Source organism: Excalfactoria chinensis, chromosome 2, assembly GCF_039878825.1.
Source record: "Excalfactoria chinensis isolate bCotChi1 chromosome 2, bCotChi1.hap2, whole genome shotgun sequence".
NCBI classification, from domain to species: Eukaryota; Metazoa; Chordata; class Aves; order Galliformes; family Phasianidae; genus Excalfactoria; species Excalfactoria chinensis.
Window position 1 is genome coordinate 4,840,886 of NC_092826.1, and position 23,340 is coordinate 4,864,225.

The window sequence follows — 23,340 nt, forward strand, 5'->3', positions numbered from 1 at the left end:
AGATGTAAGAAGTCACCTAGCCTTCTTGTGTACAGACTGTAACTACTCTGTAATTCAGCACATGGCATGCAGTGAATGCAGTTAGAATTATTTATCATCTTCATAAGAATAGAGAATTCTGACTGAATTTGTCCCTGATGTCTACAGTGGTGCATAATGGAAGGCAGAAAACAATACACGTCTACTTGGGTGAGCATCTGCTTACAAAAGGGATGTTGTTCGAAGACAGTGAGATCTAAAGGTGTCTGAAAATTGTGCACGATTTCATTTATTGTATGAAAGCAACCCATAAGCTGATTATCCTTCATCTCTATTGTATTTCAGACTGCAGTGTCATTTTTCTTTTGCTTTTCCTTTATTCATTTATACCAAAGAATAAGATTTTGTATATTATTTCAAATCCTCTTTTTTTGTTGTTTTTTTCCACCCAAACAGACAATTTTTGTGATCTGTGCTTGAAGCAGTTTCTGATTTTGTTTTTTGAAGTCAGGTGAAAAGTCAGAACAGGGCACTGGCATGAGAAGCTTAAGCACAATTGTACTACTGTTGCTGTATGTGTACACAGAAGCATTTAAGAGAGAGCTCATGGGTTTATGATTCATGGGGAATTGAGCTGCAACTGATATTCTGAAACAGTTGAGTGAGGTAGATCCTTCAGGAATCCTATGCACTACTTTGAAGATATTGGCTGCCATTTCTGAATACTTTTGGGGTCTTTTAAGTTTATACTTTTAAAAAGATTCATGTCAGTTTACACAAGCAGGGGTTCTCCAAAGGTCTTGAGGATCTATTGCTGCACACCTATACTTTTTATTTGAATCCTAAGCTAGAAAGTCCATTCCAATCTCTGATTTAGGAAGATTTTAAACATAATGTTGACTCACAAGCTACTTCACTTCCATGAGCTGCATTACACAGAACAAGCAATTAAAAAATAAAAATAAAAAAAATGTGCTTAGGCATTTCTTTCTTTTTAGTATTGAAATCTCCCAGCCCAAGCAATTCTATGGCACACTGTAGGCACACATCTCATCTCTGTTTGTTCCACTGCAACTCAGTGGACTTCAGACAATCAGCAGCAAAACACATCAGAAATATAAAGGTATTTTAAATGAAAAAATATATATATAAACAAATAAAAATCAATAGTCCATTTTCATGGGGGTTGAAAGACTTGTCCTATGGACCATGTTATCTGTGGAATGGATCCTGACACAGTCAATAGAAAGTCCTGAAGTAGAGAGGTAACTAATTTAAACAACTAATTCCTATAGTGCTGTGCTTAGTTCATGTATTCATGTTTATAAGCAAATGAAGAGTTTATAGTTTTATTTTCTAGGAAAGTTTTATTTCCTTTTTTTATCATGTTTTGGTTTGTAATTTTTCAAGAGACAATGGATCTACTTTCCAGACATTACCCTTCACCATCTACAAGGACCTATCCTAAACAGTATTAGCATTGCCTTATATATGAGTTGCTGCCCTATATGGTGAAACATATACCATCATGCCCCATCCTGCTGGTATTCAAAGCCAGGTTAGATGGGGCCCTGGACAACCTGATGTAGTGCTTGATTCAGCAATTTGCAGCCCTTCCCATGGCGAGGGAGTTGAAACTAAATGATCCTTGACATCCCTTCCAACACAAGCCATTCTATGATTCTATGGGGAGTGATTCTTGTCCTTCTGGGAGAGCAAAGCCCCAAGACTCTTCAGAAGTATTGGCACCTCATTAAAGGTAGGACTGGTTCAGGAGTGTGCTTTATAGGGTTAAAATGAGCCATCTGTCTTAGTCAGTCTAAAAAATCTAAGCAAGACAAAAGCAAAGCCCAAAGGGTTAAAAGTCCATAAAAGGACTAAAAGGTTTAGTCCATAAAAGCCAGGGATCTGGAAGGCACTTGAGTTGCCCAAATGGCTGCAATTAACCTTCCTGCTGTCACTGGAAAAGGTCACTTCTCCTCTGTTGGCTCCATGTCCTGCATTATCTGTTTGCAAACATTTGAGAACTGGTCAGTGTGAATTTTTCATTCCCATTTTGTCTTACACAATGAACAACAAACACAGCAGTACCACTGGTCTGGGTTTTCCCATAGTTTTCCCATGCAGTTATCATGTTCACAAGTATAATCTGAGTGATATTAAGGGTCCATATACTATCCCCACTGTCCCACAGTTTGGATGTAATTTATCATGATTACTGCTGGAAGTTGATGCTCATCTACAGCTCTCCTGGGTTCCTTCCCTATGGCACAGCCTGCAGCCCAGTGCTATATAGGAAACATGTATAACACAGCAGGGATGATGATATGCTCAGTATACTCACAGGGCAGATGGTTGCCCTCCAAAAATAAACAACATAGTGGGAAAACATCAGATATTCATTTCTCCCCTTGAAAAGTATTCCCCTACAAAAACAATAAAGTCACTGCAGACTGAGGTCATGGACATTTGAAAGCAGAAGAGAGGGTTGCTGGTGTCACCAATGACATTGGTAATCACCCGTTATTGTAGAACTGAATTCTCTCCTTGTACAGTCTGACAGTGATCATCAATTTGGGCTGGGCAGACCACATTTTAACTAACAGTGCTCAGATCCTTATCTTTATGATGTAACCTCCATCCCTGCTAACAGAGTATCTTCCACACCCAGACCCTCTGAGGATATATCTTGCTCTAGTCAATCCAACAGCAACAGGAAATGGAATCATAGATTCATAGAATCACCAAGTTTGGAAAAGACCTAAAAGATCATCCAGTCCAACTGTTCACCTATTACAAATAGCTCCCACTAAACCATGTCCAGCTCCCACCAAACCATGTCCAAATATTTTGTGACGCTGGCACTAGGTGTCTTTGCTACTGAAGTGCTGGAATGCTCCCTCACATGCTTTCAGTCCATAGTTCCTGGGCACAGACTGGCATTTAGGAACCTCCAGGGATTGTGGAAAAGAGACAGTTTGCATGCAGTCACCCTCTTTTGCAGGCTATACATTTTATTATCATAGTTATGGTGTGCAAAAGGTACACTGGCTTCAGTATACAAAAACATATCAAAGTATGTTTCATTTTTTTTTAACATGTAGATTTAATCTGATTAAATTCCAGTGTCTTTCTGAAGTTCTCCTGTTTCTTCTCTGGATGCATGGAACTGAATTGATCTGTTCCTGCTGGTTCTGATAAAAGCCTCAATCCTCTTGTTGTTCAAGACAGAAATGAAATATAAATAGGCTCAGGAACCACTCTATGGTTACTGCACAACAACCAAAATTGTGAAAAGCTTTGCTTTCCACAATAGAACAGCTTAGAAAAACATCAAAGACAACAGTGCTGTGAACACAACGTTCATCAGTACATCTGATGAGAGGCTGAAAATAAGTACTGATGCTGCCAAGCATCTGTCAGTGGATGTGTTGGCACTGGCCAAATGGGAAACATCTGCGTCTTCTCCAATCAAGAATCTGTGGAATAGATGAAAAAGTGTGGAAATTAGGCTTTTCTCTTAAAAAAGACTTGTGGGTGCTACACTGCAAAGACCAGAGTGTGAGGTAATTCTGATGGCCTCACTATGGGGCTATATTACAGAATAGCAAAAGTTGCAGTTGGTAGGACTAGGCATAAGTGAGACTGCATGGCAGCTAAGCATCTCCAAATTAAACAGACAAAAATTACATTATGATGTTGCTGGAAGGAACAAGCCTAAACCCAGCTGCTCATTTTGATGCTACCAGCTAACAATGAGGACTTGCACATTACAGCTTCACCCAGTGCCTCCAAAAGGGCTGCTGGCAGGGACGAACTGTTCATAGGATGCAATTAGAGGAAGCCAGATCCTAAGAGGTTGCTGACTTTAGCTTAAGACAGCAGCTTTGGTGTTGCATTGGAGACAAAGCATAGATATCCTGTTCCCACTTTTCACTTTGCAGTTTCAAGGTATCCAATGCTTCTGTTGCTCAGTGGTTGGTCACAGAGTCCACTCTCAGAGAATCTGCTAACTGAACTAGTTTAGCCATACCTGTATTGTCACCATCTCTGGTAGGCTGGGCTGACTCTTGGCTTCAGTTTCTCAGTTTCTCCTTTGGGCACATAGCTGGGATTGGTCTCAGTGGACCAGGCTTAGGACTGTTGTGAAGACCTCCAGTGTGACTGAAACTTAACAGTAATCTTCTGCTCTGTGCAGTGAATGTACAGATTCAGTGCATCCAAGTGGGCTGACCTGGCTTGAAATGCCTCTTGCTTCACGAACCTCACTGTAAGCTAATAGACTGATCTTAAGCAGTCTACCATACACCAGGATTTGGGTGTAATATAAATGACGGGGCTTTCAGAAACTCAGTATACCCAGAAAGCCCATCAGCGATCCTCATAGCAATTAGATAATTTCTACTTAGGTGCTGAAACACAGATTTGAGAGCATTGTTTTAGGAATAAACGCCTTAATTTTGGGACAGGCATGATATGAAGATTTTAAGGCCATAAGCACTGATACAAAGAGTAAAGAGAATGTAAAGAACAAGCATGGAACATAGGAGAACTAAAAAAGAAGGAAAGGGTGAAAAAGTGCGTAGTAAGACAAAGATAAATCACTTTAAGATGAATACTTCAACTGAAGTAAGAATATCGTTCTATAATGGAGCAAGAAGAATATAACACATTTAGATTGGATTGGATTGGGTGTTTTTTTTTAGAGCATAGAATCTGCTCAGGACCCATCTCCCTAAGTGACCACAGAAACGTTGACACTAATCTCCCACTTCTTATCTCTCTGTAGGGGTTTTAAGCCTTTCAGTCCTCCTGAGTGAGCAAGGTACCTCTTCTCCACACACACTGCCAGAGCAGCTTGAACACCACAGAATAACCAGATCTCATAGGAGGAGACCCTTCTCAGGAATGATAAAACAACGAGCGAAGCAAGAGCTGCCAGGCCGGCTGGTAAGTGTGGGAGCTGTTGGCTTTTAATTGATTGTATCAGGGGTCTGCTTAGGGAAATGGATAGAAAGTTTTATGTTTGAAAATGTTACTCTGAGGAAGCTGAGAACAACCCACGAGCTAATGCTGAACAGAGGAATCGATGCAGAGCACAGGTGGAATGAGACTATTAATAAGACCAAACTTGGGAGCTAATCAAATAAAAAAAGATATTTTCTAGTCAAGGCTTTGCACAGGCACTTGATTGTCATAGTAATGACAATGGAGAGATAAGAAACAATGAACTGTTCAGCAAGAACCAGCTCGAAATCTTTCCTTGTGGAAGTATCTATTTAAAAGACTGGCTACGACCGAACAATTTTTAGAATAGATGTACTTCAAGATACTTAACGGGGGTTGTAAAAAGGAATCAGTGATATTTGGAGCATGTAAAAATTGAAACTAAATCTGGCAAAAGACGCCAAATAAACTTGCAATCATCTCAGTTCTTCTAGACTTTGCTAGCAGGGCGACAATTTCACACAGTTTGAAACGGAACATCTATGCTATACAGATACCTTCATCTGCAGGGACCATTTTCAGTTTTGCAACATTCCCAATTGGTCTTTGGAATCTTCCTCTGAAGAGCCACTTACTGTCAGTTTTAGTGGGAAAAGCCTGTAGATGTGAATGAAAATGAAGCATTTCCCCCCAGTGCTTCTGCATGTCCCCAGTGTCTGTTTTTCCTAATCAGTCTTCTAGGATGGGTGACAAACTCTGGAGACCTCTACAAAATTAGATAGCAGTAAAACCTTTTTACATCCCTTCTTACTACGTTTCTTAGAATTCTGTCCAAACATAAAGCATGTTTATAGCTTTTCCTGAAAAATTTGCCTTCTCCGTTTGAAATCCCTTGTGACTTCTGATAGATTAGAAAATCACTACTATTAAAATAGACTAGTTTATCCAGTCACATAAGGAGCTCTAAAGCCAAGATACAAAATAGCAACCACCATCAGCTTTTCACTGCTGGGGAAAGGTTCCAGGAGAATTTTAAGCCTGATTTGCCTAATTTCCTTAAGAAGATCTCCAAGATTGAAGGATTGAACAAGAAAATTAATGGGAAACAGATGAGACTGCTGGTCTTATTCCTATATGTGAAGGCTATGGGGAAAAGCCCAAAGGAAGGATATCAGGCTCACAGAATTTGTAAGCTTACTTCTTAGTGGGTAGTCTTTCAAATGAGGAAAGCACTTCAGATGCCTGATGGAGTAATGGGAGAAAGCTGATATTTCTATTCTGCTACTAGAGATGCTAGTCATGCTGCTTTCCTAACACGCTGGTGCTATAAAATCCTGGAACAGCTATACAAAAATATGGAAAGGCAAGAGGTATGATGCTGAGAGTGAAACTGTGTGCAGCACAGAGTGCAGGGCACGTTCTCTTCCTAAGCAATGCAAACTTTTTACAGCTCCTTAGGATGAAGAAATCTTCAGGGCCATGCTGTGAGACATACTGTGTAGATTGGTGACTTTGCAAGTGTGCGGTACTGTACGGCTTCTTGGATGAGTCCAGAACAGACTGATTGTGCCTCAGTCGCACTGTGAGGCCAACTTTGCTGCTGCTGTCACAGCATAGAAATGACAGCAGTGTTCTGGGAACATTTCCTTACAAGTCTCTGACAGAAGCAAACAAACATTAAACAAGAACAACACACACTTTCCGATCAGTATCTTGGTTTTATGACAGGATGATTTGATGCTACCCTTAAGGCTATGGATGTGTTTACTTAGTCCTCTTTCCATGCAGGAACCACACTAAGAGTAGTTGGTTTTACTTTTCTCCTGAGACAGAGCACTTGGTTGAGCTGAGATTTCTGTTGATTCCCTATAATTTTCTGGAAACTGCAATGAGAGATTGCAATGAAAGACTGGAACAAATGGCTTGCAGCACACTAGGAGGACTTGATTTGTCATAATTCAAAACTCATATGTGCAGCTTAAGCATAATTTTGATCTGTAAGTGCAAGAGAAAGTAAAAGCCCTGCATATTCACCGTACAGTTTATACACATCTCCAGTACACAAGTTGCTATTCCTTGCTCTGAAATGGTTAAAGATCATCTAAAATGATGCCAGTAGCCTGTTCATATCCTTTATAATTCTTTCACTCTTTCTGGGAAGGAAATGCTTAAAAACAGACCTGAGCTGGAGGTTTATAGAGGGTGATAAGACATAGACCTACATGCTACCAATTGCCCTATCCAAGAAAACAAGTGTATAGTGTTTAGTTGCCAAATTATATATATAGACTGTATGGTAACTTCAGCAGGATAAGAAATGAGTAATAATGAGTAATGATCAGGGCCATGGAGGAGTCAAGAGCAGGACTAGGAGTCTTCTTGCTGATACCTGACCAGAGCATAACAAAAACTTAGAATCACAGAATCATAGAATCATTAAGGTTGGAAAAGACCACTAAGATCTAAGTCCAACCATTGACCCATCACCACCTTGCCCACTAAAACCATGCCCCTCATTGCTACATCTGCATGTTTCCTGAAAACCTCCAGGGATGGTGACTCCATCACTTGCTTCAGTGAAACTTCTTTGTAGTAGGTGTGATGTGCCTTCACGAGTCATGTGAGGTTCCTCCATGCCTCTGTATTTTTTTCTGCTGGAAGCAAAGCTGCTGGGAAGAACAGCCAGCGGATAACTCTGTTTAGTGTGGAGACCTTCCCTTAAAGATGTTCCTAGAGATGGGGAACCAGCAGACACTGCACATCCACAGTCAAGTCCCTGCAATGCCTGTTCACACATATTTGTGCCCTTATACATTACTTACTGGATACCTCATTAACACCTAAAACCCTCTGGAGGAGCTGATATTTAGTTATTATTCTAGATGTTGAGAAAAGAATGAAAATGGAGATGATGCTGATTAGAGAGCACCCCTTATGACTTCTGACCTGTTAAGAAAGTGCTATGTACTAATAGCTTTAACTTCCCTCCCTGTTATGCTCTGATAGGATTTGCCTTTCAAAGCACTCTGACAAGGTAAGGTAGTAGGCTGTTAAACTGGAGTAAGTAACACGGACACAGAGATTTGGAAGTCCCAAGATACATCCATCTGATGGCTAAGGCAGCCAACTGCATCCTGTGCCAGAGAAAAAAGTCTTCCCAAAACTGATGTGGGGAGAGAAACTGTCTTCTTCTTGAGTGAATTGCAGGGATCAGGAAACTCTGGTGAGACAGAGCAAGGTTTTGAGAAAACTTGCAGATGAATATAGCATTCTAGGAGCAAAGATATGGGTGGTCTGGGTGGTCTGGGGTCTCTGGGGGATAGGATTAGTGGTGGGATTTCTTTATGTCAAACTGAAAATTGTCAGAGGTGCTTTTGACAGAGCCCAGAGCTCAATTCTACTGATACCAAGGGTGCAATTCTACTTAATGTGGAAAACACCAGTTTTCCAGAAGCTCAGGAAGATACAAAACTCTACAAGCAACTTATTTTAAAGCCTTCCATGAAATTCAGAAAGGAGGTAGGTTCTGTGTTCACACTTGTCTACTAAAGGAAATTCAATGGAACTGTTTTCATGTATGCAGTGACCTTTGTGTGCCACCACAGGATCCTTAGCCACAAGGCTTGCCCAGTGCCCAGGAGGGATATCACTGGGAGGCTGCAAATACACGATAAGCAGGACAAGTAGAAATTGTGGTGGGTTTACTAAAAAATGTTCTGCCTCTGTTGAAATCAAGGGGAGTGTTTTCACTGAGAACAAACAGTTTAGGATCAAGGTCTTTTAGGACCTGTATGGATTTCCCAGGACCTGTCTGTGCATTACCACATACGTATTGCCTTCTGGTGACACTAATGAACTTGTTGAATTAGTTCGAGCACCCACCAAAGTGAATGGAAAGATTTCCACTGAGCACAGAATTTCTGAGTGCTGTGCTACACACCTCAGTGAAGAACAATCTTGTATTAGGAAGGTCTTTGATAATATAATGAACTTGACTAGAGGTGTAGAGCATACTGAGGAAGCTTGTGACACATACTCTGTAGCTCCAAACCATCCTCTACAGAAGAACTAGACTTATGTCCATGACCGGCAAGTCAGGTAGCAGGAGGAAAGCTTGTGAATTCACCAAAGAGCAATATCTGACCATGAGCCAGCAGTGTGTAATTGTGGCCAAGAAGGCCAGTGGTACCCTGGGATGTATTAAAAAGTGACTAGCAGGTTGAGAGAGGTGGTCCTCCCACTCTAATCTGCCCTGGTGACTCCACATCTGGGCTCCATCATTCAAGGAAGACAGGCAGTTTCTAGAGAGAATACATGGAGAACCACAAAGATGATGAAGGGCCTGGAGCATCTCTCTGAGGAAAGGCTGAGAAACCTGGGATTGTTCGGCTTTGAGAAGAGAAGAATGAGAGGGGATCTCATCAGTGAGATACAACTCAAGGATGGGAATCAAGTGGATGGATGGGGCCATACTCTTTACAGTGGTGCTCAGTGACAGAACAGCTGGGGAAATGGACACAAACTGGAAGATAGAAAGTTCCACATTGATACAAGGAAAATCTTCTATCCTATGGGAGTGACAGAGCACTGGAACTGGCTGCCCTGAGAGGTTGTGGAGTCTCCTTCTCTGGAGATATTCAAGAACCTTCTAGACATTTTCCTGTGCAATGGGAACCTGAGTTACCAGGAAGGTTGGTTTAGATGATCTCCAGAGGTTGATTCCAGCCCTTATGATTCCTTGATTCTGTGACTCCGTGATTTCCTGAAGAAGCACAGGGCTGCCTTGTTCCTGTTATGATTCTGGAAAGATGCTATTCATACAGACTTCAGTTACTTGTGGTGAAATGTGTTTAACTCTCAGGAGAATACCTATTTTCTTTTCCATCCTAACTCCAGAGTACCTGCTAACCACTGAAACAAAAATGTGACTCTTGACTGAGAGACTGGAACATACTGAGAAGCACAAGGCACCGTGAAGTGCTGAGGCCTCATACCTCACAGCTGAGAAGAAATGAAAATTGCTACTAACATTCAGCGATACAAGTCACATTAAGAGTCTACATGGTACCATCAGTGACACACGTGGACAGGGAAAGCAAGTTCTGCTTCAGAGAATTACACCAAGTTCTTGAAACAGGGCCTGTTGTAACATTACTGTACCGTATGCCAAAGAGAGGACAGAAGAAATGCAGTGCACTATTCACAAACCCTTAAATGACCTTTTAGTAATAAGCTCAGTAACATAATAGTGCTTAGCTTCTTGAGCTCCTAAGGATTGGGGAAAAGTGCTTGGTACAGTTTTATTAGAGATGTGTTCTTGTTTTTTGAACCAACCACTACAAGCAGGGCAACATATCTCCTCAGAGAATTTTGTACCCAAAAAGCTGCATGGGTGAAAAAAAAAACAACCTTTCTACATAAAGGGATCAGAAACTGATAGAGGATCCTGAAATCTGGAACCAAAGGCTCTTAAATGCTCCTGTCCTTCCCAGAAATATTGGCTGAATACTGAGCCTGAAACAAGAGGAGAAGGACATGAAGCTCCCATGAGCTTTGTATGCCACAAAAATTCTGAAGGGGATTTTAGCATCTCAGAGCACAGCGCTTGTCCTCATACTGTGACTGTATAACAGGAGCATCTGTTTGGAATCCCAAGTGTGCCATTTGGATAAGAATTTAATTCTCAGTAATTCACAATGAAAGTTTTTCAAGATTTCTTTAGGTGAGACAAATCGGTTCGCAAAGGTATTATAGCGTGACTTGTCTGCCATAGCTCTCTCAGTATGCTTTAACCATTACAAAACATCCCTATAGACAGACATGAATCAAGAGGCGCCTTTGTGTTTGAATTATTTTTTCCAAACATAGTCTGAAATTGCTATTCCAATTGATTCCACTTGAACAGATGGATATTTACAAACACCATTAGATCCAAGGTGGAATCTGTTTTACAGTATATATAGTATATATAATAATATATATAATAAGCCCTTCCATTGAGACACTGTGAAGTCCTTCTATTATTTTCAACCCAGTCTAGCCTGGTTTTGAGAGGTTTAAATGATGACTGGCAGCAAATTCCAGCCTTTAAGTCAAGTGAAATATGTCCATTCAGGTTAAGTCACAATTTCTGGTAAGTTTGGGATCATGTCTATCTGAGCAATCTAATCTAGCTGTAGGTGTCCCTGTTCCTTGCAGGAGAGTTAGACTAGTTGATCTTTGAAGGTTCCTTCCAATTCAAATGGATCCATGATCCATGATTCCGCGATTCCATTATTCTATTTGCTCTGCTGTTTTTTTTGTTTTTTTATTTTATTTTATTTTTTATTTTTCAATGATGTTCTCTTGCCAGAGAAAGTGTTTTTCTTGCTTGTGGTTATTTTCCTTTGTTTTCTGTTCAGTGAGCATCGGTACAGATTTTGGCAATGTCACTGTGTAATCACGCTGCATTTGAATGGGTAGACATGAATGGACAGACTTGAATGGGCTTTGCTCCTATGGTAACAGATTTTTAGCTGCAATTGTTCTTAGCTATTTGAAAGTGCCATTAATCTTTATTCCCAATGGCCTGGTTATCTATGTGACCTGGGCTTTCTGAGACTGGATCTCAAAAGGGTCAGGGATTCAATAAGCAAAGTTAACGAAAGTGAGTAACTGGGAAAATGAGATCAAGCCTTTTTTGTTTTTGTCTTTTTTGTAATCCTGGATGAGGTGGTGGCCAAAGCAGCCCCAGCAGAGCTAATGGCATCTAAGAGGTCACTGCAGATTATGCCAGCCTCAATGATTCCTTGTGTAGAGTCATACCAACAGGACTGTGACCCTTTTTGTTACATCCTGACTCCCTTCCATGGTAGCATGCCCTTTCCTCAAAGGTGAGTGAAGTTCCCACCACGCCAAGCTGCCTCAGGGATCTTCAGTTGCTTCTTGAAGACATTCTCTCTGGGGATACGTCAGCAGACCAGGTGGGGTTGCAGCTTAGATTTTGGCAATATCTGCAACTCTGGGACTGTATCTAAGGTCACATTTCTGTAGCTGTGCTTGCTTTCATTTAATCTTGTTTGCTCTGACGTCAATGCAAATGTAGCAGCAAGCCCATGCTGTTACACGGTGGTTTTTTTTCTCTCTCTTAAATCATGGCTGTTTTCTTATGATTGAACTAGATTTACTATGGAGAGGGGTGGGTTATTTTAGCAATGCAGTAGCTAGTGTGTTGGCATATTCTATCCAAACAGCATATCTGCACTTAATAATTCTGCTCAATTGCTTCTTGTTCTAGCAGCCAAAAAAACTGAGTTCACTGTGAGCTGTGCGCGCCTGCATCCTGGTGCGATTCAATCCTGCATGCTAATGTATTAGTCCTGCCTATTTTGTACATAAACAATTTATTACCTTCATATGAATTAAATTTTCATGACATAGATTAATGCACTCTGCCTACCATCTGGAAGGTCCTACAGTGGTCTCCAAATGGTGCAGGGATCTGCGTGTCATTGAAATGCAGCCCTTCCCAGAGCAAAGCATAGTAGCTGAATAACACTGCCCAAGTTTTGGAGCACTGGGTAATATGGAATGAAGCAAAGTGCATCTTGTTGAAGCTAGAAGTAAATTTAAAATGGAAGAGGTTACAGTGATTTTCTCGAGCAACTCAGCACGTTTAACAAACTTCAATTGCAAAATGTCTGAAGGGCATCCCCTGATTGTAAGGCACAGAGATGTTCAGTGACTTCACTACTGTTGTGGAGCAAGTCCATAGAAAAAGCAGTAACAGTTCCTATGTTCCCTGCCTGCCCATTGCACAGCTCTATAAAGCAACCCCTGTTTGAAGAGAGAAAAGGAGTCAGATAATAGGCTTGAGAATAAAAGAAATGACATCAAAATCTTTTAACATCCATGCCATAAATGGATGAGAGGATGAACTGTTGTTAACTCTTCTGGCCTTAAATGCTACAGCATTCAGGAAGGAAACTGTAAATTTTCAGGGAATTGGAAAGCTGTGGACTTTCAGGTCATGCTTAATCATTTTGTACAAAGAAGCTCTATTTGTAATATGCCCGCTGTCAAAGCATCAGTGGATTAACAGGACTAGCAGGTAATTCTGCTGCAACATTGCTACTGTTAGAACACTAAATGCTGCCTACAGATCAATAGGAACATTTGAAAAATGTATTTGTGAAGTGACAGTATTAAACGAGTAATAGATACAGAATGTGGGTATGAAAATCATCCTAATGGGTAGAAAAAATATTCAGGATATGTTCTATGCATTAAAGAGATGAGATCTACTTAACAGACTCCGCTGCAAGCTTCCTGGTCTGTATTTCCTCCCCTTTACCTTTGCAGATCTCTTGTGGTTACCAAAGTCACAAAGTCACTGAAGTAGGACAGGATCTGTTGACAGATGAGTCACCCCACTATCTGAAGTAATGTCTGAGGTACTTGTTTTCAGGTGGTGCAGGCTGGTCAGCTGCCATTCTTATTGAGGGAGCCTTAGATGAATGGTGCACAACTGCTTTCTCAAAGCCTTTTCTACTTCAAGGAATCCTCTGGTTTGATGAGAATGGATCTAAAAATTCCAACTGGGAGCATACCCTAATTAAAGTGTGAGGTCAGCATGGGCTGGAAGCAATCTCAGCCCCTTCTGTTCAGCCAGTGGAGGTGCTAATGTCTAGTAGCAATGGATAAGGAAATGATTTTAAATTTTCAACAGGAAGATATTGCTATGGGATCTCTTTATGTTAAAATGTCCTTGTCAAAAGGCATCTCCAAGACAAAGGCCCTTATTTCCAGCCTGTAAAATCATGACAATTTTTCACTTTAGGCTTAACTGGTCTAAGAAAGTAAAAAGAAAGATATCTGGCAGAAATAATGCCCTCTCGATGATGTGAAGTAATGGGATATGGGGACTTGAGGATCTGTCTTATAAGAAGTTAATTTACTATCCTATTATATTTGAAAAATGTTAATGACACTGTTGACACCTCCTTTTCAGAAGACAGGGCTTTTCTATTCTATTCTACTCTATTCTATTTGGAATGAAACATTACAAGAGAGAGCTGAGAAATACATGCTTGTCTCCCAGAGCATTTCTGAGTGCAATGGATGAGCAGCATCCAGAAAAGAGGCAGACTGAAGGATTACAGAGCTGCTTTCATTGCCTCCAAGGTTCTGGCCTCTGTTATCTGTAGGAACGGGCAAGATATCACATTTATTCCCAGACAGAAGTTTCTGCTGTAGCAGATACCTTCACCTCTACAGTTTTTACAGTGTCGAGCTCAAAATCAAGAAAAACTGGCAGGGAAAGAGTTCAATCTCATTGTCTCTGCAGCTTCTGCTTGTGCCACAATCTTTGTGGACATGTAATGCAAGCAGGATCTGCTGGTGGACAACATGTTTGCTGTGAGCCAGCTCTTGTGCGCTTGTGTCCAAGAGGGTGAGAGGCATGCTGGAGTGCATTAGAAAGAGAATGGCCAGCAGGTCAAGGTCTGGTCACATCTGGAGTACTGAGTCCAATTGTAGGCTCTCTAGTTCAAGAAAGATGGGGATCTCTTAGAAAGAGTCCAGCAGAGGGCCACGAAGATGATGAGAGTCCTGGAGCCCCTCTCTTATGAGGAAAGGCTGAGAGACCTGGAACGAACTGTTCAGCCTGAAGAAGAGAAGACTGAGCAGGATCTTATCAGCATTTATAAATATCTAAAGCATGGGAGTCAGAAGGATGGGGCTAGCCTCTTGCCGGTGTTAACCTGTAATAGCACAAGAGGCAACAGGCATAGATGGGAAAATGGGAAACTCCATACAGACATGAGTAAAAGCTTCTTTATTGTGAGGGTGACAGAACACTTGAACAGGTTGTCCCAAGAGGTCAGGGAGTCAATCTCTCTGAATATATTCAAAACCCATCTGAACACTTTCCTGTGCAATGTACTTTAGGGAACCTGCTTTAGCAGGCTTTTTGGACTGGAAAATCTCCAGAAGTCCCTTCTAACACCTGTGATTCTGTGATACTGTGGTGATTTGTTCCACTCCAATGGCAACAGTGAGATTTATGCTAGTGCTCTAATGTCGCACAGGCATGCAATGCAGCCCACAGCCTTATAGGTCTGGGCTCTCCATCTTGGGTCCAAATGCATGTGCAGACCTTCACTTCTCATAGCCCTGTTACAGGGGCTGGGAACTGCAGGTGCTCAGGTCTTTGGGATATCAATCTCCTTATTTTGACAGTTAAGTCTTAGATTTGTGAAGCTGAAACTTGCATCTTCAGTTACAATATAGATCCACAAATAAATTGACCAAATTTAAGAAGTATGAAGCCAGTACTGCTATTGAAAAACAGGTCATTTATTTTTATCTCATGTCTGTATTTAGAAATCTGGTGTTAGTTATTCATTTTTTATAAATCGTTGCTCGATCTAAATAAGGAACTGTATCCCTATTTAGATGTAGAAGTTGGAGAAGTTAGTTTAACTGTCATAACTGTGGTCAGTGTGCCAATAAGAAGTCTAGCACTGTAGTCCTGTAGCTCCACTTCTTCCCTACAGGAATCTTTCAAAGAGTTACCTTTTTCAGCAAAGCTAAGTTATGCTATGGGATATCTTGGAGGGTCCACAACTGGAAAATTGTTTGTATCTGCAAGGGTAAATCTACTGTAGGCTTACTAAAACTCAAACTGGACACTTCCTGTATTCAGGAAGGAACTACAGAAGTAGTGATATCAAAAGGAATGAGGCAATGCTGAATTATATGAAATGATTTAATTCCTCTTAGGATCTCCCTCAGTTTTTAAACAAATATTAAATATGGTTTTACGAGATCATAAAGTTTATGTCTGCAAATACTAAGTCATGTTCAGAACTCTTTCTCACCTACTAAATAAAATCCATAATATAAAAGCAAGTTCTTTACAGGACATAATTTCTGATAAGGACCTCTATAATGCATTTCCCCATATAGTATGTAATGAAATGGGCAGAACTTCATAAGGTAAAATATTTCATACACACTCAGAATTACTGATTGTAGTTTTTGAGTCATTACAGAGCTCTGAATGCTTCTATTTTTGGCTATTCAACAGGTGCCAGCTTCTGTAAAGCACCTGTTTTCTGAAAAATAAGTTATTTGGAAGTGAACCTATTCTGGGATCTAACATAGCATTGTTTCAAGTGTTTCTGAATAACTTGCAAAATTTTTACATCTATAATGATTCTATGAATTAGGAGAGGGAATCTGATCTATTTTACAGATGGAAAATAGACTCGGAAGGATGAAGCATCTTCCTCACCATTCCACAAGCAACTCATGGTGGAACAGGGTTTGAAGTGGGTCTCCTGATACTGAGCTGGAGCTTAGACTACATATTAAGATAGTAAGAAGTACAGTGGAAGGAGAACTGCGGCAAAACAAAATACTCCACCATGGTACTTGCTTATATTGAGGTTAAAGGCATAGAATCATAGAATCATTGAATGGCTTATGTTGGAAGAGCCCCTTAAGGTCATCTAGTTCCAACACCCCTGCTATAGGCAGGGAAACTTCCCTCTAGACCAGCTGTGATGTTAGCACTGTCTGTTCTGTTAGTACTGCTAATTACAAATAGTATCATATTTTAGTATCACCAGACTGATGAACCATCTGATGTCCTAGAACCACTGGCTTATGGACATCATTGTCTTATTAATTTTTCACAGAGCAGCAAATGACGATGTAGCAGTGCATGCCCCTGATATTGCATGTGTGATCCTTATGCCAGCTGCCAAAAACAGCTGGAGTATCAAGAGACTGGATATGTGGAGCTTTTCTGGGAGCTACTTGACTTCTGGCTGTTCCTGCTATGTGCTTCATTCATAATGACCTGAACCATTCACTGTACATGCAGATCTGCAGTGGAGGCAAATACATTAATTCCTAGATGTTTAAACTGAGTCATTTCTTGCTCTTGTTGAATGACAGCATGTGCAATGGATATCCACGTGCCAGAGGGCTTTTGAATAGCAGAGGTTCAGGCATCACATGGAGAATTAAGGAGGCATGCTGAAGGCCTGGTGTTTATTTTGGAACTGAACTCAGAAATCTCCACTCTGGGGACAAGCTTTCAGCTGGATAAGCTGAAGGATTTGATCTATGAACTTCCTTCCTTAGGTATTTTTGTCCTCACCTTTGAACTGCAGCCATCAGATGATACATGTGATGATGGGGAGGAAAAGTATCATCTGAGTTGTGTAACATCTGCTTATCGCTACAGATTATCCTGCAGCAATGAGATTAAAGCTTTTCCTTATGTAGGAAGAGCTTGGGATTTAGGGCTTTATTCGTTTATTTATTTTTGCTTTGTTTTGTTTGTTTGTTTTAATGTAATGTACTATAAATCTGGTTTAACTGAGCAAAGAGAGAAAACTTCAAAAGTGTAACTAAAGAAAAAGGGTTTTTCAAAAGATGCTCTTCAATCATGATTTACCTGTAATGAGGTATATAGTACAATCCCGGTATTGCCTCCTTTTGATTATGCAAGGTTTCAAAACAGCACCAGATTTCTTTAAGATTCATTTTCAAATCTCATTTTCTGCATATAAATCAAATGTTTATTGCTCTGTAATGAGTAGACTCTTGAAATCAAACTGAAGTTAAAATAGTAGAAGTACCTCTCTCTGAGGACCATCCAGTCTGGACACTAAGTCAAGTTAGCTTAAGCAGAGGATGATCAGATTCCTGTTTATGGGGGGACACCAATTTTCTTATAACTCAAGCCACTCCATGCTAATTGGCCATTTTCTGGGGCCCTTCTGTCTCTGCCTTTCTGCACTCCTGTGCAATTTATTTCAGAAGGATCAGAAAGCCAAGAGTACGGAGGAAAGTCCCTGAATTACATAAAGGTTGTGGTTGCTAAATAAAGACTGGTAGTCCCTTTGATAATACCACTATCATAATACTTTGATCCTGAGAGCTTGAAGTGGTCATTCTTTGTATGGGTCTCTTACTGACTGCAAAGGGAGTTTTGGGCACATAGCAATTACCTACACAACATTGGGCCAATTACTTAATTAAAATTTATGTAAGAGCATACACATAGCAGATGGACATTTTGAGAAGGTATTGAGTAATGTGTGCATGGCAACAGAAGACACAGTTTATCTTGTCCGTTAGCCGAGGACAGATTTTAAGTGTGTTGACATTAAGAATCCAGTAGGATTTAGATAGTGTGCAAATTTTCCTCAAGCCTTCTTAGCATGGCTGATTTTTTCACTTCTGAAACTATCTGTTGTGGTTTAACATGTTAGGCAGCTCAGCACCATACACCCATGTGCTCAATTCCTTGCCCAGTGGATGAGAGAATTGTGAAAATGGGTAAAACTCATGGGATGACATGAAGGCAATTTAATGTGACAGAAATAGAATGGAAAATAATAATAATAAGAAGAAGACAAAACACAAGTAATGCACTATGCAAATGCTTATCACCTGCTGACTGATGCCCAGCCAGTCCCCAAACAAAAGCAGCCCCTTGGCCAGCTCCCATAGTTCTATTGCTCAGCATAATGTCATATGGTATGGGATATTCCGTTGCATCAGTCTGGGTCAGCCATTTTGGTTATTTTCCCTCCTAGCTCCCAGCCCCCAGTGGCAGAGCAGTATGAGAAGCAAAAATGACCTTGTTTTTGTGTGAGAGCTGCTCAACAGCATCTGAAGTATCAGAGTGTTATCAGCATTATTCTCAACCTAAATCCACAACACAGCACCATACCAGCTACCAGGAAGAAAATTATCTCAGACAAAACCAAGACAGTATCTTAAAAACAAAGATTGTTCACAGCCAGAAAGAGGCAATGTCTAAGTAGGTCGGTCTCTAGGCTTAAATAGCTGGCTAGGTTTTAGATGGCCCTTTTTGAAGGCAGGTAATCATAGAATCATAGAATCATAGAATTACTCAGGTTGGAAAAGACCTTGAAGATCATCAAGTCCAACCGCAGCCTAACCAGTAGCCTATCTCTTAAAAAACAACCACAAAGCAATACCACAACAACAAACCTCTGCTAAATCATATCCCTGAGTACCACATCCAAGCGGCTCTTAAACACATCCAGGGATGGCGATTCAACCACCTCCTTGGGGAGCCCATTCCAGTACCTAACCACCCTTTCTGTAAAGAAGTTCTTTCTAATATCCAACCTAAACTTGCCCTGGCGCAACTTGAGGCCATTTCCCCTCGTCCTGTCACAAGTCAGTAGTGAGAATAGACCTGCCCCACTCTCACTGTAAGAACCTTTCAGGTACTGGAAGACAGCAATAAGGTCTCCCCTCAGCCTCCTCTTCCTCAGACTAAACAGCCCCAGCTTCCTTAGTCTCTCCTCATAGGGCTGATTCTCCAAGCCCTTAACAAGCCTCGTTGCCCTTCTCTGGACCTGCTCCAGTACCTCCATGTCCTTCTTGTGCTGAGGTGCCCAAAACTGGACACAGTACTCGAGGTGAGGCCTCACCAATGCTGAGTACAGGGGCAGGATGACTTCCTTAGTCCTGCTCACCACACCATTCCTGATACAAGCCAGGATGCCATTGGCCTTCTTGGCCACCTGGGCACACTGCTGGCTCATATTCAGCCGACTGTCCATCAGCACACCAAGGTCCCTTTCCGTCTGGGAGCTTTCCAGCCACACCTCCCCAAGCCTGTAGGGTTGCCTGGGGTTGTTATGACCAAAATGCAGGACCCGACACTTGGCCCTGTTGAAACTCATTCCATTAACCTTGGCCCATCGATCAAGTCTATCCAGGTCTCTCTGTAGTGCCCTTCTCCCCTCAGGCAGATCAACACTCCCTCCCAGCTTAGTGTCGTCTGCGAACTTACTGAGGGTGCACTCAATCCCCTCATCCAAATCATCAATGAAGATGTTAAACAGAAGCGGCCCAAGCACCGAGCCCTGGGGGACGCCACTTGTGACCGGCCGCCAACTGGATTCCACTCCATTGACCACAACTCTCTGGGCCCGGCCATCCAACCAGTTCTTCACCCAGCGGAGCGTGCACCCATCCAAACCACGGGCAGCCAGCTTCTCTACCAGAATGTTATGGGGGACAGTGTCAAAGGCCTTACTGAAGTCCAGGTAGACCACGTCGACAGCCTTTCCCTCATCTACTAAGCGGGTCACCTTGTCATAGAATGAAATCAGGTTAGTCAGGCAGGATCTACCATTCATAAACCCATGCTGACTAGGCCGGATCCCATGGCTGACCTTTAGTTCGTCCATGATGATACCTGAGATTATCCTTTCCATAACCTTCCCAGGCACCGAGGTGAGACTGATGGGCCTGTAGCTGCCAGGATCATCTTTCCGGCCCTTTTTGAAGATAGGCATCACATTTGCCAGTCTCCAATCCACCGGGACATCCCCAGTCAGCCAAGACTGCTGAAAAATTATGGACAGTGGTTTGGCGACCACATCCGCCAACTCCCTCAGAACTCTAGGGTGCAACCCATCCGGCCCCATGGACTTATAAACATTCAGCTTTCTAAGTAGATCCAGGACCATCTCATCACGGATCACGCAAGGCTCTTTTGGTTCCCCCTTCCCGTCTACCAGTGTAGGGGGCTGCGTTCCCAGGGAGTTACAAGCATAACTATTGAAGATCGAGGCAAAGAAGGTATTAAGTACCTCAGCCTTGTCCCGATCCTCAGTGACCAAGTTGCCCTCAGAATCCAACAAGGGATGGGGGGGGGGGATGGGGAAAAGGCTTTTCAACCCAGAACTTTTAAAGTATAATCATTTGGAGGTAGTATGCTGTTTACCTTTTCTTCTTTTCCATTCCCATACTTCACTGTGCGTTGGAGCTTTCATTCTGTCTCACTGGTTTATGTGTCCAAATTTTAAGGCAAGATTTTATTTAGGTTTATTGTATTTCACTTTACTTTTACAGAGCAGTAGGCAGCCTTAATTGCCTTCTTGGAACACAGTAAGATAGGGGAAGAGCAAGAAATGTATTATTTTATTTATAATGATACTAAGCCCAGGTACTTAAAAAAAAATAAAATCCCAATAATATCAGTGAACAGAAATTACCAATACAGAAATTGATATGAGAAATGAGAGGAACTGTGAAGTAAAATAGCTCGTGTACTCCTCTGTTCACCAGAGGAAGAACAAATTAATGCTATCATTTAGTAAGTTATCTTTATGATAATTGAGTCTAGAGGTCCCAGCTACAGCCAAGAATATTGCACATGACTGCCCCAAAAAATGTGTAGTCAGTTAAAGATACAGAGAATGGAGAAAGGACCTAAGAGAGGAGGCCTTACTAATCTAGGCAGAAAGAGAAACAAACTCACCTTCTCTTGCCACCCATGAGCCCTTCATTGTTTACATAATGCTAGAAAATTCAATGGCAAAACTCTTTTTTCAGTGAGATGGAAATTGCTGATGATAATCAGGACCTTTTCCTAACAACGACATAAAGTTCCTTTGAACAAAGACAAGAAATGAGCTTCAGGTTCCTCAAGTTTCTCATTTAGTAATTCTTTTAGTTAACGTCTCACTTGTACACTGGATACTGAATAACACCAAGGGTATGAAGAGCCCTTTCTAGACACATTTCAATTTTTCTTCTACTGACACTAGCAAAATCACCACTGGCTTAAGTGTCTGTCCCTTAGAGAAAAGTACCTTGTGAAATTAGGCAGAGTTTGAGGGGAAACTAAGGCACTTTCCTGAGGTAAAGTCCTTACAGAGCACGTGTGTCTGATGAGTGGTTACACTTCTTAGAAATGCCCATCTCTCAGCATGTCAGAGGAAGAAGGGAAGGATGCACATCTGATCCTCTACTGGGAGCTCCTCCAACCTAACATTAATGCTCTGACTAAAATGTTACTTTCCATGTGTCTTGGAGGTCTTTCCTTAAGTTGGTGATCACAGCATACAGGCTGGTACTGCCCACTGCTTAGAAAGGACACTCTGTATATGGGACAACAATAACTCGTCAAGTCTCCACACATGGCACCCTCTTTATAGATTAGTTGGGGTTATGTCAAACCATGGAGCATAGAGCTCAGTGCTTGTAAATATGAGTACACTTCAAGGGACACCAAGACTGAACTCTTTCCAGACTCTCAAATATTATATAAAAAGCTAATAGACCATTAATGTGATGTATGATATTGAACACTGTATCTATTTGCTTTCTTTAAGGGTGCTCCAATGGCTGAGGAAAAGCTGATGCCCAGATATAACTGCAATGTCAGTGAAGTTACCATTGTGAACCTGCAGCCCAACAAGAATCCTACACTTATCCTGCCAAAAGAGAAGCCAGGAAGCGAACACAAAAACCCTGGTATACATCCTCCTTCACCCAGGATGTCAGAGAAGAAGATAGCCCAGGGAGATAAAAAATTGTGGCCAGAAAAGGTAAAGAGAGAGGGGTCTTTGTCTCCCAGCCTGCACCGTGCAAATGAATCATATAACACAGAGAATGTTACCCTGAAAAGGCCAGTGAAATTGGCTCCTCTGGAGATCCCTGTGGAAGTGAAAGAAGCCCAGCTCCAAAAGATTATGAGCATCCAGAGAGAAGCTCAAATGGCTGCTCAGAAGCTGACAGCTATGAGCTCCATTAGCAACGAACCCCATGTAAAAAGGGTGAAGAATCTGGCCCAAGGGGAGCTGGAAAACCTTCATAAGATAAAGCTGAGTGAGAAGGCTGCCATGGAAAATAAAGACGATCCCCTTTCCCCTAAGAGCAGCAAGCCCCTGGGAGAAATTCAAGTTATTTTGCCTCAAGAGACAGGCTCAAAATTGTCTAAGCAACCAGGTTTTGAAGATGCTCCCAGGACACTTCACAAGTCATCAATTCCCATTCTCCAGGTGGATGTACATGAAGACTCTAACAGCCCTGACAGCACCCCTGATCCTTGCCAGAACAACTGTCGACGCCGATTCAGAGTAAGGCATGTGAAAGAGCAGCAGGAAGACCAGGGGAAAGCCAAACCCTTAAAGGTCATGGATTCAAGTGTGGGAGAAGGGAAGAAGAAATCTGCAGGTCAGCGAACACAAAAAACCCTCAGTGATGCAAGCAAGCTAATTGAGAATGTGGCCAAAAAGCAGAAGGAAAGAGGAGCACAGCAAGAGGAAACAGACGAGGCTTCTTTTGTAAAGAGACAGTCTACTCGAAGGATGGCCTTAGGAGACATCATCCAGGTGGATGAAGACTGAATATCATGCTCCAGGTCATGCACAGGAGATTTAGATACAACAGCTATTCAACAAAGTGCTCTAGACTGACTTTCTAGATAGAAGTCTTCAGAAGAGTATCTACAGACATTAGTGGAGCACAAGGTGAAAAGAAGTTGACATTGTTGAATGTTTCCATAATTACTGAGATGCACAGAAGTAGTAAATATCCTCCTACTCTGTTCAGTGTTAGAAATGTTCCAGCTAAAGTCATGAG